The sequence below is a fragment of the Leptinotarsa decemlineata genome, unplaced genomic scaffold (genome assembly GCF_025532065.1).
Source record: "Leptinotarsa decemlineata unplaced genomic scaffold, Ldec_3_MD MMD2_tig00026294_RagTag_RagTag, whole genome shotgun sequence".
NCBI classification, from domain to species: Eukaryota; Metazoa; Arthropoda; class Insecta; order Coleoptera; family Chrysomelidae; genus Leptinotarsa; species Leptinotarsa decemlineata.
Window position 1 is genome coordinate 1,339,798 of NW_027412674.1, and position 14,422 is coordinate 1,354,219.

At 35.1% G+C, this 14,422-nt stretch overlaps 1 long non-coding RNA gene across 1 annotated transcript; it reads right to left on the reverse strand.

The window, feature by feature from the left end:
- Window positions 1-4,109: 4,109 nt before the first annotated feature.
- Window positions 4,110-7,015, reverse strand: LOC141484863 (uncharacterized). Its single transcript, XR_012466848.1, has 2 exons — window positions 6,408-7,015; window positions 4,110-4,319 (listed from the first exon to the last, which is right to left on the reverse strand). It is a non-coding gene; the product is annotated as an uncharacterized lncRNA (long non-coding RNA).
- Window positions 7,016-14,422: the final 7,407 nt, after the last annotated feature.

Genomic DNA, 14,422 nt, shown 5'->3' on the forward strand with positions numbered 1-14,422 from the left:
TGTGTCCCCCTCAAAAGCAAAATTGACCTGTCCGAGCATTTTTGCGTTAAGTTACAAAAAAAGGAGAAAAGCAAGGTGCATACTTTTCGTTGGACCACTCTGTATATGAGAACAATACTCCAAAGAAGGTCTGATCTGAGCTTTATAAAGCATCAAAAGTTGCCAAGTTGTGTCCAGTTTTCTAGTTTGGAACAGTGTTCCAAGCTTTTGAGAGGCAGCTTTTGCAATTCCAGCGACATGATTGTGCCAAAACATATTGGTGTTCATTTCAATCCCCAACAAACTCATCGAATCAAAAGGCGGAATTGTCTGTCCAGTTCGGAGACATTTATCTGTTTGGAGAAAACCGATGCCTAGGTTTTTGTGGCATTGAATTGAACCTGGTTACTTTCACTCCAATTCGAAATTGCTTCTAGATCCTTAGTGAGATAAACAACCTCCTGCTGCCGGTGAAGATGTGCATCCGCAACCGATGTTCCAGAATCGAAATGAAATGACGAGACAAGTGTGCTGCCGTCAGCAAAGCAATATATTGGATTCTTCTTTTTTTCCAATAAGTCGTTGATATACAATGAAAAAATGTGACATACGATAGAAGGTCGCCTGTTGCTCCGAAAGCCATATTGATGATTGCTCAAGATGTTGAAGCCTCCCAAATATTTGAGGATATGGTGGTTTATGACTTTCTTCATGATTTTCAATATCACTGATAGCAAAACGGAGTGAGTTATAAAATTTGCCCTCCTTACACTTGTATGAAGTTCTTTATCACAATTTTTATATTTTGCAAATTTTTGTTACCATCATTTTTCTCACATCATATTTTTATAGTTCACCAGAGAAACATTCCTAATCTCATTTGAGACTTGGATAGCACCAGGTCAAGGAGCTGTTCAATTTGAATGGACCATTTGTAGTAATCATGTTTTTCCAAATCTCCAATTCAATTGGAGCATCTATCGACATATAACAATACCTGGAATATTATGGGATAATTTGTTTCATTTACTTCCATACCCAGCCAGTCAAAGTCTGAGATTCCTCATGAGTTTCTTTTTTTGAATAAATGGTGATTTTTTAAACCAATTTCACTAAAAAATCTGGTATTCCATTTTATACTGTACTATTTCCTTTATTAATAAATAAAATATTTCGGTTGCTGATAATCAGTTATTCCACTCAGTCTTCAACTGTTTACACTCAACTCATATAAAATACTAGCCACCTGCCCCGGCTCTGCATGGGTGCAATGCCGATACTAAAAATACAAAGTTTATATTTATTTAACATACATGATATAATAGAGAAACACTGATATAATGTGATGTCGTAAATGTGATGTCGTAAATACATCGTTAACACATTTTTTTGCGCTCACATTGTAAACCCTGGCTGAACCCTACGAGATAGATCATAATAATGTACTATCGGCCCGGGGACCGATACCGCCGCTGGGGTACCATATTGATCTATTTTAAATGCACAACGTATTTAAGGTACTTAATTGGATGAGGATTACAATGTTAGCGCAAAAAATTGTGTTTATTTACGACATCATATTAGAAACCTTTAAAATTATCAGTGTTTCTCTACTATACTTATCATGCATATTTTATAAATATAAACCTTCCTCTTGATTCACTCTATCTATTAAAAAACCCGCATAAAAATCCGTTGAGTAGTTTCAAAAATGTATGCATATATCATCATGTGGAAACAGTTCTATTTTCCAAACCGTAGCAGATATGAAGACGAATAAATGGGGAAAAAATAACCATTGTGGAAAATAGTACAATGATCAAAGAAAATCTACAGGGACTTTCGATCTTCTCGAGTTTTACAGCGAAAACTGAAAATAATGTACTTTTTAGTACAGTTCAATGGTTCAGCTCAGTATCACTGACGCTGCCTTGCATTGAACGCTGCAGTGAAATATATAGAACGAATCTCTTTCGGCGGTCGATGTCGAAGCTTGGCTTTGCAACTACCGCCTTGAGGAGCTTCACTCATCTTTGATATTTGTAGATTGAGTCTTCTTTCGATCCCATAGACGGCATCTTCTTCCTATGGAAGATGTCGTCGTCTTTGCTTTTAGGCTTGAACTCTCCAGGACAGTTCCGTGTTTCAGTCTAGCATCACTAATGAGACTAGCATCACTAATGAGACTAGGGGCCTTGCAGTGAAAGATGTAGTGAAAGACAGATATTAGGTTAGGTTAGGTCCAAAGTGAGTGGGTCTATTCAAATCTCCACCACAACCAGCAAGGGTTTATTATGGCTCACACCTATTCACACTCGATCAAATAAACCTAGCTTCTTAACGAAGCCAATTTGATCGTATGGTGAGTGGTTTTTCAGGTCAGATGGTTAGAGTACAGCTTTGCCGAACTCCAAAAACCTGATTGGCTCCCCAGCGGGGCAGGCACAAAGTATGCCAAACAGAGGCGACACACACTGTCTTCCGACAGTCCGAGTCTCTGCATATGATGATTCAAATGACAGTGGCCTGTAAGAAGGCCTGTTAGACATCGTAGTTCATCCCTACTGTAGCCCGACAACTGTTTGGCAACAAGCTTCGAAGGGTGAATAAATACATTGGAGTGAGCCAACCCTGGAAGAAGTACATTAATCTTCTTGCATCCAGATATTCAATATTTGTTTGGCAAACCCTAAAGCGATGCCAGGTTCTGGTCCGATGAAGTTGCTTGCAGCACCCTCCTTTGCAAGGAAGTCAGCAGCATCATTGCCTTCCAGTCCAGTATGGCCAGGAATCCAGATCGGAAACAATCTGTTAAGTCTTCCTATTAAGGATAGTTGTTTCTGCCAATTTGCTACCAATTTAGACGTTACTCGGTAGGATCCAAGAGCTTCCAACGCACCAGAACCGAAAGGTGTTTTTGATCCATCTGTGAACCAACAACAATCTGCTCTTAATATTTTCTTCTCCTGGAGGATCCAGTCCTCTCTACTCGGGAACAGTACTTTATGAGGCAGTTCTTAGTTGACAGTAGGAGGCATAAAGTCAGAGATCATTTTCAGAATGAATATGACACTTCCAGGGTCAACCAACTGTCAGAAGACAAATATCTGTGATCGATGTCGAAACTTGACTCTGCAACTGATCGCTTAGGGGAGTCTCGTTTATCTTTGATATTTGAGAATTGAGTCTTCTGTCGATTCCTAGAGGGAGATGTCCTTTTTAGGACAGACCAATAGTTCAGTCTGATTGGACATGCTGGTTCCAAACAGCGCTGTCTGGTGAAGGATCACAAGTACCTACATTTCTTAACAAAGTAGAGATCAATTTTTCAATAATGAGTTTCAAAAAAAAGTATCTACTCTTACAATAAATTTCACACCATTCTTCTTTGTTCTATTGCTAATGAGTAATACAATTTCGTTAATTCGTTCTTATTATAAATGAGATCACAATTTCAACATTTTCCGGTTTACAGATACGTATCAACGTAATAATTTAATTTCACTTTGCTGTCAACAGACAGTGAAATTTTAATAACCGTAATTGTTAATAGTGAATTTGTATAAAAAACGATTTATTTTTGAAATCATGTTGTTTCGACAAGAAGTTAAATCACATCTTTTGACGTTCCATTATGATTTATTCACCATCATAGGTGTGTTGACTGGGAAAGAAGTGATCATCTTTCATAAGCAGGCACTATCGTTGAATGCGGAATTCTTTGAGTTAATTTGTGTATACAATTGTTGACAGGTGTAATCAATAAGAAATGAAATACTTCTTGTCGGAAATAGTGATTCAATTATTTTGACTAGTGTGTGAACGATTTTTTTGTTGCATAGCCTTGTTCAATTTATTCTTGCAAATTGTCCGTCGCAGTAAATGACATACTAGTATGACATAAATTAGAAACAAAAAAACTGAAATTATTTTAAGGTGACTTTTATGAAAAAAAATACCTTTACTATAGTTGTTTTTCGAATTCAACCTTCAGTAATCTGCACAAGAGAAAGGAATGTGGGAAATTTAAAAAAATGTAGCACAACACATGATTATTCAACCCAATGAAGTTGGGGTAGTCAATTTTTTTTAAAATATCAGGAAAATGAGGAAAAACAAAATCAGCAAAAAAAATTCCTAAATTTTATTTCATACATAATTATAATTACCCAATTCGTGCACCTTTGCTTGATTCAAACCATTGAAAAATACGGAAAATGATTCAATGTCAATTGCATCTTGTAACAGCGGAAACAGTATCTTCAAAACTAAGGATCTGGCAAAACTTTCATGATTGATTTCTGAGATGTTCAATTCCTCTCAGGAAATTCATATGAGCTCTGAAATAAAAAAATGAAAATGAATTGAAATCAGTGTCACCTCTTTTTTTCAACAATTAATTTGTGAATTGAAGGGGTTATATTTTTAGGAGTGATTAATTTTTTGGGAAAGAAAGTTTTTGGCTTTCTACTACTCCATCTGATACGAAAAAAGGGATGAGAGAATCTTCCAAAGAAAGGAAGGAAGTAATCAATTTGAAAATCTATACATGAATTTAAAGATCATGCAGAGAAGTAACTTTCAGACACAAACTGAAAGAAAGTCACAAAGAACACTGTCACCCTCACTGGTATACACCGATGTTTCGCCTTAAGACACTTGCCCTAAGGCTCTTCAGTACCAAATTGGATTACATTATGGAAATGAAGTGTGTGTATTTTCTATAATGTTATCCAATTTGGTACTGAAGAGCCTTAGGGCAAGTGTCTTAAGGCGAAACATCGGTGTATACCAGTGAGGATGACAGTGTTCTATGTGAGTACAATTTATTACCATTCATTCAAAGTAGAACTCATGTGAATGATATCTGATTCTTATTCCACAACAAATGTTTGAAATACAAACTGAGTAGAGAAAAGTGTCTTCTGTATACTTCAGTGTTCATATAGAAGTATTTATTTCGAAAGAATTATTTTCTTTCGTGTAATTCAATGTTTATATGAAAGTAGCTGTTTCAGGAAGACTTTCTTTCAGTTTGTGTCTGAAAGTTACTTCTTTGCATGATCTACACATTCATGTATAGAGTTTCAAATTGATTACTTCCTTCTTTTCTTTGGAATATTCTCTCATCCTTTTTTTTGTATCAGATGGAGTAGTAGAAAGCCAAAAACTTTCTTTCGCAAAAAAAATAATTTGTATTTTTTAATAGATAGATAGTGCTGATTGACTCCCGATTAAACAACGCATGGAGCTGAACATTTGAGGTTTTTCAAACCTCTAAAAGTTGTACGGCTTGGGAAACTCTCACTAGAAATATTACAGATTTTTATTTCAATACATTTTGGTGAAGTGGAGTATATAATCAGAATAAGAAGCAGGGTCGTAGTAAAAAATAATATTCCTTTGGATGATCATCAAATTACTGAAACTCCCTGAAATATTGAAATATGTCATAGTATCAAAATATCTATATTATGAGAATAGTACCAACAAATAAGTATCAACTGCTGCAAAAAATACAGGTGCGTTTTTAAAATGTGTGTTGTGTGGGAGGGCCGCCATCATGTTGGTAATATAACTTAAGCCTTGTGACAATCGATACATTTGATGAATCATTTCGAAGGAAATCTCCATGAATTTCTTAGTTCAAAGAAATATGGTCCTATGACCTAATCCCCAATTATGACCCCCAAACATTAACCGACCATCTGTTTTGGTTATCGACTTCCCTCATCCAAAGTAGGTTCTCTGTTGAGTACTAGTGCATATTGTGTCTCTTTACTCTTTATCATGCCATTACTTTCAAATGTGGACTCACCAGAAAACAAAACATGTTTCAAAATATTCGATTATTCGCTAATTGAATTCAATGAATTTTCGCAATACCGAACTCTGGTATGATGATCCATTTCATAGAGTTCTTGATGTAATTCAATTCGGTATGGATGAACTTATTTTTAATCATCATTCTGTTCATGGAAGTACAGTAGAATAATACAACCAGTAGGCTCTGTTAAAATGTGATCCGCCCGAGTTGCCGGGGACCTTGCTCTTAGGATGAGATTCTCATACAACGTGTTCAGTGCTGTAGTATCGAAGGATTCTACGTTACCACGGGCATCGTATTAGTTATAATAAACGGTCAGAAATTGATATTGTGTTCATCTGCTGTCATTATTGTCTTTAGTTTTTGTAGTTGGTTATAAGTAACTTACCACAAAATCTTCTATAATATTCTTAAATATCGTTTTTATATGAGCCCACGCCTATGGTAAAAGAACGAAATTGGCTCCGCACTTCGTTTCGAAGTCACCGAGAACTTTGTGAATTCATGAATGAAAGTAGTGTGAGTGGGCTTACTGGTTGATTTTTACTATGATGGAAGTATGACTTTTACTCAACTCTTTTGCAATTTCCCTCGAACTTACATGATAATTTTCAACTGTTGAAAGCATTGCCGCTAATTCATTTTGTTCTTCAGTTGCAATTTTATTTACTACTTGCCTCTCCTTATACTTGACACTGTCTGTTTTCTCAAATCTTCCTTTAACCCTTCTAAAACTCTCTGGTCGTATGTACCTTGACTTGAAATATCGAACAGCATACCTACTGGCTAATGATCGATTTCTCTCAAACTGTAGATTATATTCATCATTTCTTCGGTAGACAACTTCATTTCGAGGAGAAAATAGTAAATTTCAATTAGAAATTCATGTGCTTAATGATTAACTATCAAAACTGTTGACAATTCCTATAACATTTAAAATTTCCAAGGATGATTTGATATAATCGAAACAACGTACATTTTGAGTAGATGTTACATGAGCCGCTCTCAGCGATTAGAATAATATGAAGTACGATATCCTGATACAATGAATAGACGATCCAGATTTTTCGAAAGAGATGTCCTAATTTCCGTAGGTTTCTATTATCTTGCTAAGGAATTGGCCTACTGCGAGAAAACACCGAAATTATGAGGAAAATATATTGCTTCAAAGAATTTTTTGCTATATTGCAAGATAAATAATAATTCAAGTTCGAAGAGAAATTGTAGATAAATTTGATTAAGGACTTTTTCATACTTTTCTCAAGAATTAGATACATTTCCGTTGGAAATAAAGTAGGAATCCCTACATTTTCTGATATATCATAGTGTGGACTATTCTGGGATGGCTTATGTACAGATTGTTCCATTTGAAAAGGCTGAGAAAAATTGGGTTCTCGAGTTATGTTAACCCCTGTATAGAAATGAAAATACACTGTCCCCAAGGATATTTGGTAGAAAAATATCCTCATTGTATTTGATCGAGTATGATACATTTGGTGTTGAATGAAGTTGAATGAACTCATATTTTGACATGAATTCATCTATAACTTCCACCCGATATAAACCAAAATAACCCTTCATTTTTGAGAAGCAATCTGCCGTAAGAACTTCATTCGAGTGAAAATATCTGGAGTATTCCATAGAAAAAATCATAAGTTTGATCTGTCACACATTTATTGGGCATCCTGTAGATATAAGTGATAGTTATTTAAACATAGTTTTCATTAATCTATACAACTTTTTCTTGATTTTTGTATTTCTGATAGGCAAGTAGCAATCATCCACCCACCTATCGTTTATACCTTATATAAAAGCCAGAGTCGACTTTTCGGGATAATTCATCAGTACCAGAAAATAGTCAACTCCGTCAAAAATGTAATCTACGCTCTAGCTATTACCGTTTACGAAATCCCCATGCATATAGTTGAATTTGAGGTTGACACTGCTATCTGAGAGTAATATCTTGAAATATGTTTCATTATCAATTATTATTATCAGTCGGTCGGTAGCCGGGCGGTTCAACGTGGGTGCTTTGTTCACTGAGTCAATCGACCGATGTGTGAGTCGATGGTTCAATCCCCAGGCTGAACGATCGATTTTTACTTGCTATTGTCCAACCCGTGTTAGGAATCACACGTTAAAAGGTAAGATCTCCTTAGTACTTAGCTCGCACAAGTTTCGATAGCTGGTTAGCAGAAAAAATGTATTTCAAACATATTAACTATATTTGAATTATCATTGAAGCAGTTTACCTAAACTTCTGAGGTTTTGTTAAAAACAGTTTCGAACGTTGTGAAGCTTTTCAGGTGAAATATTCAGAAACTCAGCAGTTCCTAAAGCGTTGATGTTGATTTACTAAAAATGTTGTTTATTTTTTTAATTGTGATTCGACAAAAAATCTATTGAATCAAAATCGGGTGACCAAGCAGACCACTCCACCGATTCTCTTCGGCCTATTAATCTACTAGGAGAAATGTCACTCAAATACTGGTAATCATGAAAAATAGATAGGTTCTCAACTTTTCGGAATATCAACTCAATCTCACTATTTCACTCAATATACTCTAGAATGTTCATCAGTTTCAATGTGATTATCCAGGAGATACTAAATGGAATAATGATCTGTTAAAACCAGCTGTCCAGCCGCTAACCAGATGCCCCCCCCTACGAACGACAATTCTCTCAAAAGTCGAAACTTGTGCGAGCTGAAGACTAACGAGGTCTTACCTCTCAATGTGTGATTCCTAATTCAGTGCTTCTACTTTCAACAGAAGATTGCAAAAATATGTATGTTTGTATGTATGTAAATATGTATGTATGGAGGTACTGCACTATTTATAAAAAATACTTTTGATTTCCACCCCTCAAACTTACAGCTGTATAATAGTGAACTAAATGCCGAATTTTGCGGCATAGAATTGATGAACAAGCAATTAAAGCAATACTGATGAACGCCGTGATAACTATGAGCAATTTTTTCTATTTATACAATAATGACTGTGAATAGCCAAATGTTCAATATACAAAATAGACCAAATGGAAAAAATCAGAAAAACTATAGAGCTGGGCTGAATTTTCTAGTGCATCGTCTTTAGACTTCTCCTCTCACACATGAGAGGTTCACAAAAAAACGTACATACAGGAAATAGCAGCCACCAACGGTTTCTCGAGGTGTATTGTAGATAATATAATAGGGAAGAAAAAGTTTAGGTTAAGAATGAACAAAATCTTTACTTTTAAAAACGACAAAAGCCAAGATAAATATATCTCAGTTCCATACCACCAAAGAACTTTGGAAAAATGTTCAAGGTTAGTTAAACAAGTTACCAACAACAGGCATCTATAGATGCCTATGAGATGAGATCTATAGATGCCAGAAAGGTGGACAGGTCACTGGGAGACATCTTCTCTATATCGGCATGTGTAGGCCAAGACTCGCCGAACACATACTCTCTTATTGACGATAACTCCGGGCACTCGCATAGGACATGCCTGACAGTCTCATCTTCCTGTTCACACATCCTGCATAGAGGTGTGTCCACTAGCCCCATATTATGGAGGTGTTTCCTTAGTTGACAGTGGCCAGTCGGAAATCCTACTGTTAAACGTAGATTTTTCCTGGTCATCGCCAGATATTTCTTCGGCGCCAGCTTCCCAGGGTCGCCCAAGGTGATCCTGGCAAGATTGCATCCTTTGATTCTTTCTATCCCATCTCTTTAACGATTGAGCATGAGTGTAACATTTGGCTGGTTCCGCGATTGTCAAAGTCATCAGGCCATAGGTGCCACTTGGTTCTAAAATTCTTAGTCCAGTCGCTTCTTTGGCTAAAGAGTCGGCAATGCGATTACCTTTACTCCTGTCGTGCCCTTTAATCCACCTCAGGATAATGTTATTATCTACCGAGGCTTTGGCTAAATCTTGGTGACACTCTAGTACTAGCCCTGAGGTTATACGTTGTCTGTTCAAGGCTAATAGGGCTTGTTTGCTGTCAGTGCAGATTGTTATGTTTTTGCCAGAAATTCCCTTCCTGGTTATTTCTTTTGTGGCGATTGAGATACCAGCCAGTTCTGTTTGGACCACGCTGGTATTTCTTCCCATTCCCCACTTAATCCTTAGGCTTAGTGATCTGGAGTATACTCCACATCCTACTATCAATAATATCAGTCTAGATGGTTATATTCTCGCAAACCATTTCTGTAGAAAAATAAGAGAACATGGAGGTACTGCACTATTTATAAAAAATACTTTTGATTTCCACCCCTTACACTTACAGCTGTATAATAGTGAACTAAGAGCCGAATTTTGCGGCATAGAATTGATGAATCCCAAAATTAAAATCATCATTGTCTAAAGGTCTTGCAATGGCGATATCGATTTGTTTTTCAGTAATCTAGAAAATCTCCTAAATGAGATGGTGAAGGCTGGTACGAAAATAAAAATCTTGGGAGATTTCAACATTGAGTTTAAAACCGATTCAAATGTCCTCAATGAGCTCCATTGCCTACTGCGTTCTTTTGGATTAAATATTATGATACATGAAGACACTAGAATAACAGTCTCATCCTCTAGTCAAATCGACAATATTCTCACAAATTTGAATAGTGATTATATTCATACAGGAGTTTTTGAACCCTGTATAGCTGACCATAAGGCCCAATATATCATTTCAAATGAAAAATCTAACTAATCAATAAAACTAATTATTCCAGGAGAATAACCAAAGCAACTTTGACTAAACTAAAATCCTCCCTTTCGGAAACGAACTGGGATATTTTTAAAAGCTCTACCGATGTTAACATGCTTGCTTCATATTTGTCCAATAACATGCCTCTAAGGAAATCCACACCTATTACCAATAAATCTCCAGTAATCTGGTTCGACGATTCCCTGAAAACTTTCAGAAAGACATTGACTAACGTCAAACTTATAGCTGACGTGAGCAAAGATTATTCTGATGTTGAGCTATATAAGTACCTAAAGAGGGACTATAAACAGCAAATAAAACTTGCTAAAAAACGAGCTTATGATGATTACATTCGTTCAGCAAAAAATTAATCTAATGCTTGCTGGAAGATCATCAATTTCGAACGAAATAAAAGAACTTGTCAAATTGCTTCCCATATCTCACCGGAAAATTTCAATGACTTTTTTGTGGATATTGCAGAAAGTATCATAAAATCTTTACCTAAATTATCAATACCTGATTTACAAAACTTTAAAAATTTTCCAGCTCCCTGCAACACCTTTTTTCTCAAGCTCGTTACCGAGCTTGAAATCATATAAGCGGTAAAATTTCTAAAAGATTCAAACTGCCTGGATGTCCAAGATTTAAATAGTTCTATTATCAAGGAAACACTCGACATCATACTATACCCGTTAACCATGTTAGTATATCTGATTTTTGAAACAGGCATATTTCCGGATTCTTTTAAGTTCTCCAAAGTGATCCCAATATTTAAAAAAGGAGATATTTCTTCCTTTGATAATTTCCGTCCTATTTCCATTATCTCAATTTTTAGTAAAATTGTTGAAAAATTTCAAAAAAGACGCCTAAATTCCTATTTTGAAACAAATAATTTTTTCTAAAACTCCCAATATTGTTTCCGCAAAGAAAGATCCACCTCGCAAGCTGTTTTAGATATAGTTGGATATGTCATTGATGACCTTGAAGATTGACTGCATACTGCCATTACACTTTTTGATTTATCTAAGGCTTTTGACTGCGTGTCACACGCTATTACTTGAAAAATTACAATATTATGGGGTGAGAGGAGTTTCGTTAACACTTATCAAATCGTACCTCACAAATAGATATCAAGCTGTTTCTTGCAATAATACCATTTCTAGTTTCAAACCTATAGTACATGGAGTCCCTCAAGGATCTATCCTTGGGCACTTTCTTTTTATCATCTACGTAAATGATTTCTGCAATTTTATGGCGCCAAATAAAACAATTCTTTATGCTGATGATACCACCTTAATCTACAGAGGAAATAGTAGATATGAACAAACTAACAGAAATATCGGAAGACATTGAAAATAAAGCTAATACTTGGTTTCTAACAAATAATTTGAAATTAAATACCAATAAGACACAACGTCTTCAATTCTCCACTGTAGGCCCCTCAAATGATAGTGTGAAATTGCTTGGCATAACACTTGACAATACTTTATTTTGGCATCAACATACAAATCAGCTTAGGAGCAAGTTATCCAGCACTATTTATGTTCTACGACAACTTCAAAATATTACCAGCTTCGATATATTAAAAATTACTTACTATTCGCTTTTTCATTCTCACATTGGTTATGGGATTGTTCTTTGGTGAAACTCACCTGGTTCTCTCAATATCTTTAGGTTACAAAAGCGAGCCATTCGAATATTGGCAGATGTAGGTGTCAGCCAATTTTCAAAAAACTAGGTATCATGCCTGTACCAATGTTATTCATTTTTCATTTGCTAGAAATCCACAGAATTGCGAGTACCTTACCTAAACGTTCTAATATTCATCAGTATCGTACGAGAAACGCTTAAAAGATCTGTACAAATCGATATCGTCTAGCTAAATCACAAAAAAATTATTTGGATTACAACTTGACTGTTTACCAGTCAAGCTGAAAGATCTTAGTATGAATAAATTCAAACAATCCATTAAACAACTACTATTGGAGGGCAAATTTTACTCTGTCTCTGATTACCTAGGGTATTTTAAAAATCGCTCCTAAGTCTCAACATACAAGCAACATACTCATCTGACTACCGTAAATATGCTATATCATGTTGTTCTTTCATGTTTTTAATGTTAATATTTATGTTGCTCTACTTTTTATCTTAAATTATATTTTATACTCATCCGATCTGAAATTACTTTTGCCGTGCGTAAGCATATGTAACAAACTTGTCATGACTTGCTACAAATATGTAAAGTGTAATGTTGTTTAATAAACTTCTATTCTATTCTATTGTATTCTAAGCCTTCTTTGGTTTTTGAGCCGTCTGTATATATGCCTATTGCATTTGTAGCATCTCACTCTGTGTTCTGCTTAATTTATATTTTGTAGGGTTAATTAAACACAAACCTGGGTTCAATTTCATCACTGGTTGCCTGCATCAGAGGTTGCGCAGTAAGCACTTTCCGCCATAGGCCCAGCCTCAATTAGCCCATTCCTACTTCGAGGTAGGACACATTGTAAATTTGATTTAAGACTAGTAAATAAACCAATATTACGAAATTAATTCAAGACATTTAAGACGCATGTACCTAGAAGAGATATATTATCTATATAAATAAAGATAACTTTGTGAGTATGATCAGTTTGATTTTTCTCTTGAAGGTGATCACTTGGTGATCGAAACACGTGTGAATTAACGGTTTGGTGTTGGAAAAAACTCCAGTAATATTTATAGAGCAATGAAATGAAAAACGATAAGGATTGATTATGAAGTTCTCATCTAATAAGGCGGTATGTTGGAAAAGGATATACAAATACAATAAATAATGTATATGAAATGAGAGGGAATATGTGCATCATGAATGAAACATAATGAACTGATGAGTGTTAATTTTAGGAAAAAATAATGAATGCAAAGAAAAACAAATAGTTTAATATGAAACAAGGAAGTAGTGAGAATATAATATCATAAAATATATGGCCAACTGAAAAACAAGGATGAACTAATCACCCAAGAAAGAAATAAGCACACATGAGATTGAAGCAGAAGTGAGAAATTACCAAAAAGAAGCTGGATGATAGACAAAATAATTTCGGAAGTTTTGATAATCATTTACATTGCAATTCAGATACTTGGTTTTTAGGTACATCATGGTTCTGACATTATGGTTGAAAGGCTCCCAATTCCCTCACAATATGCTGAAGAAGATGCTAAATAACTTTCGGAAAGGTTATATGAGTTGCATAGATAAATATTAGTGAATTTCAGTATATATCACATGATGTTTTGTCACATGTGATTAAGAGGAAACAAATTGAATGCGATAGAAACTGCCGCGAGTTCGAGGGTTTTTGAACCCTCTGTGTTTCAATATTGGTCGGATATTCATTCCTTCTCAACTTTTCCATGATTGTTCCTTCCACACCTGTTTCTTTTTTTTCTTATCTTATTCCCCAGCTTTGTTCATCTTTTTATTATCTCCAGTCATAATTTTAATTCTGCGAGCGTTCCTGAAAGGAACCAAGTGTCAATTAACAAATCTGAACTACCAATCATTGTAACCTTTCTAAATACGTCGAACAGGAAATGTTTATTATCGGAAATATTTTACACATGACAGATGCTGAAGAAGCTATTCTGGAGGTCATTATAATATTTACCGTTCATAATTATCACATATTTATTGTGAAAACATACGAGATTACTTTCATTTCTTCATTTTCCGCTTCATAAATAATGAAATGATTATAAAATGAAACCATTCGGTATTGAAAATAAAAAACTAGCATAATTGAATAATTCAAATATAAGATAGAAACTGCACACGTCTCTACAACTATAGTTATCTCATAACTAGAAAAAATGTAGCAATTTGCTTCTTTATTGTTTTTGTTTCCTATGTATTACGATAAATATGTCATTATAAGACTAGAAATCGATCT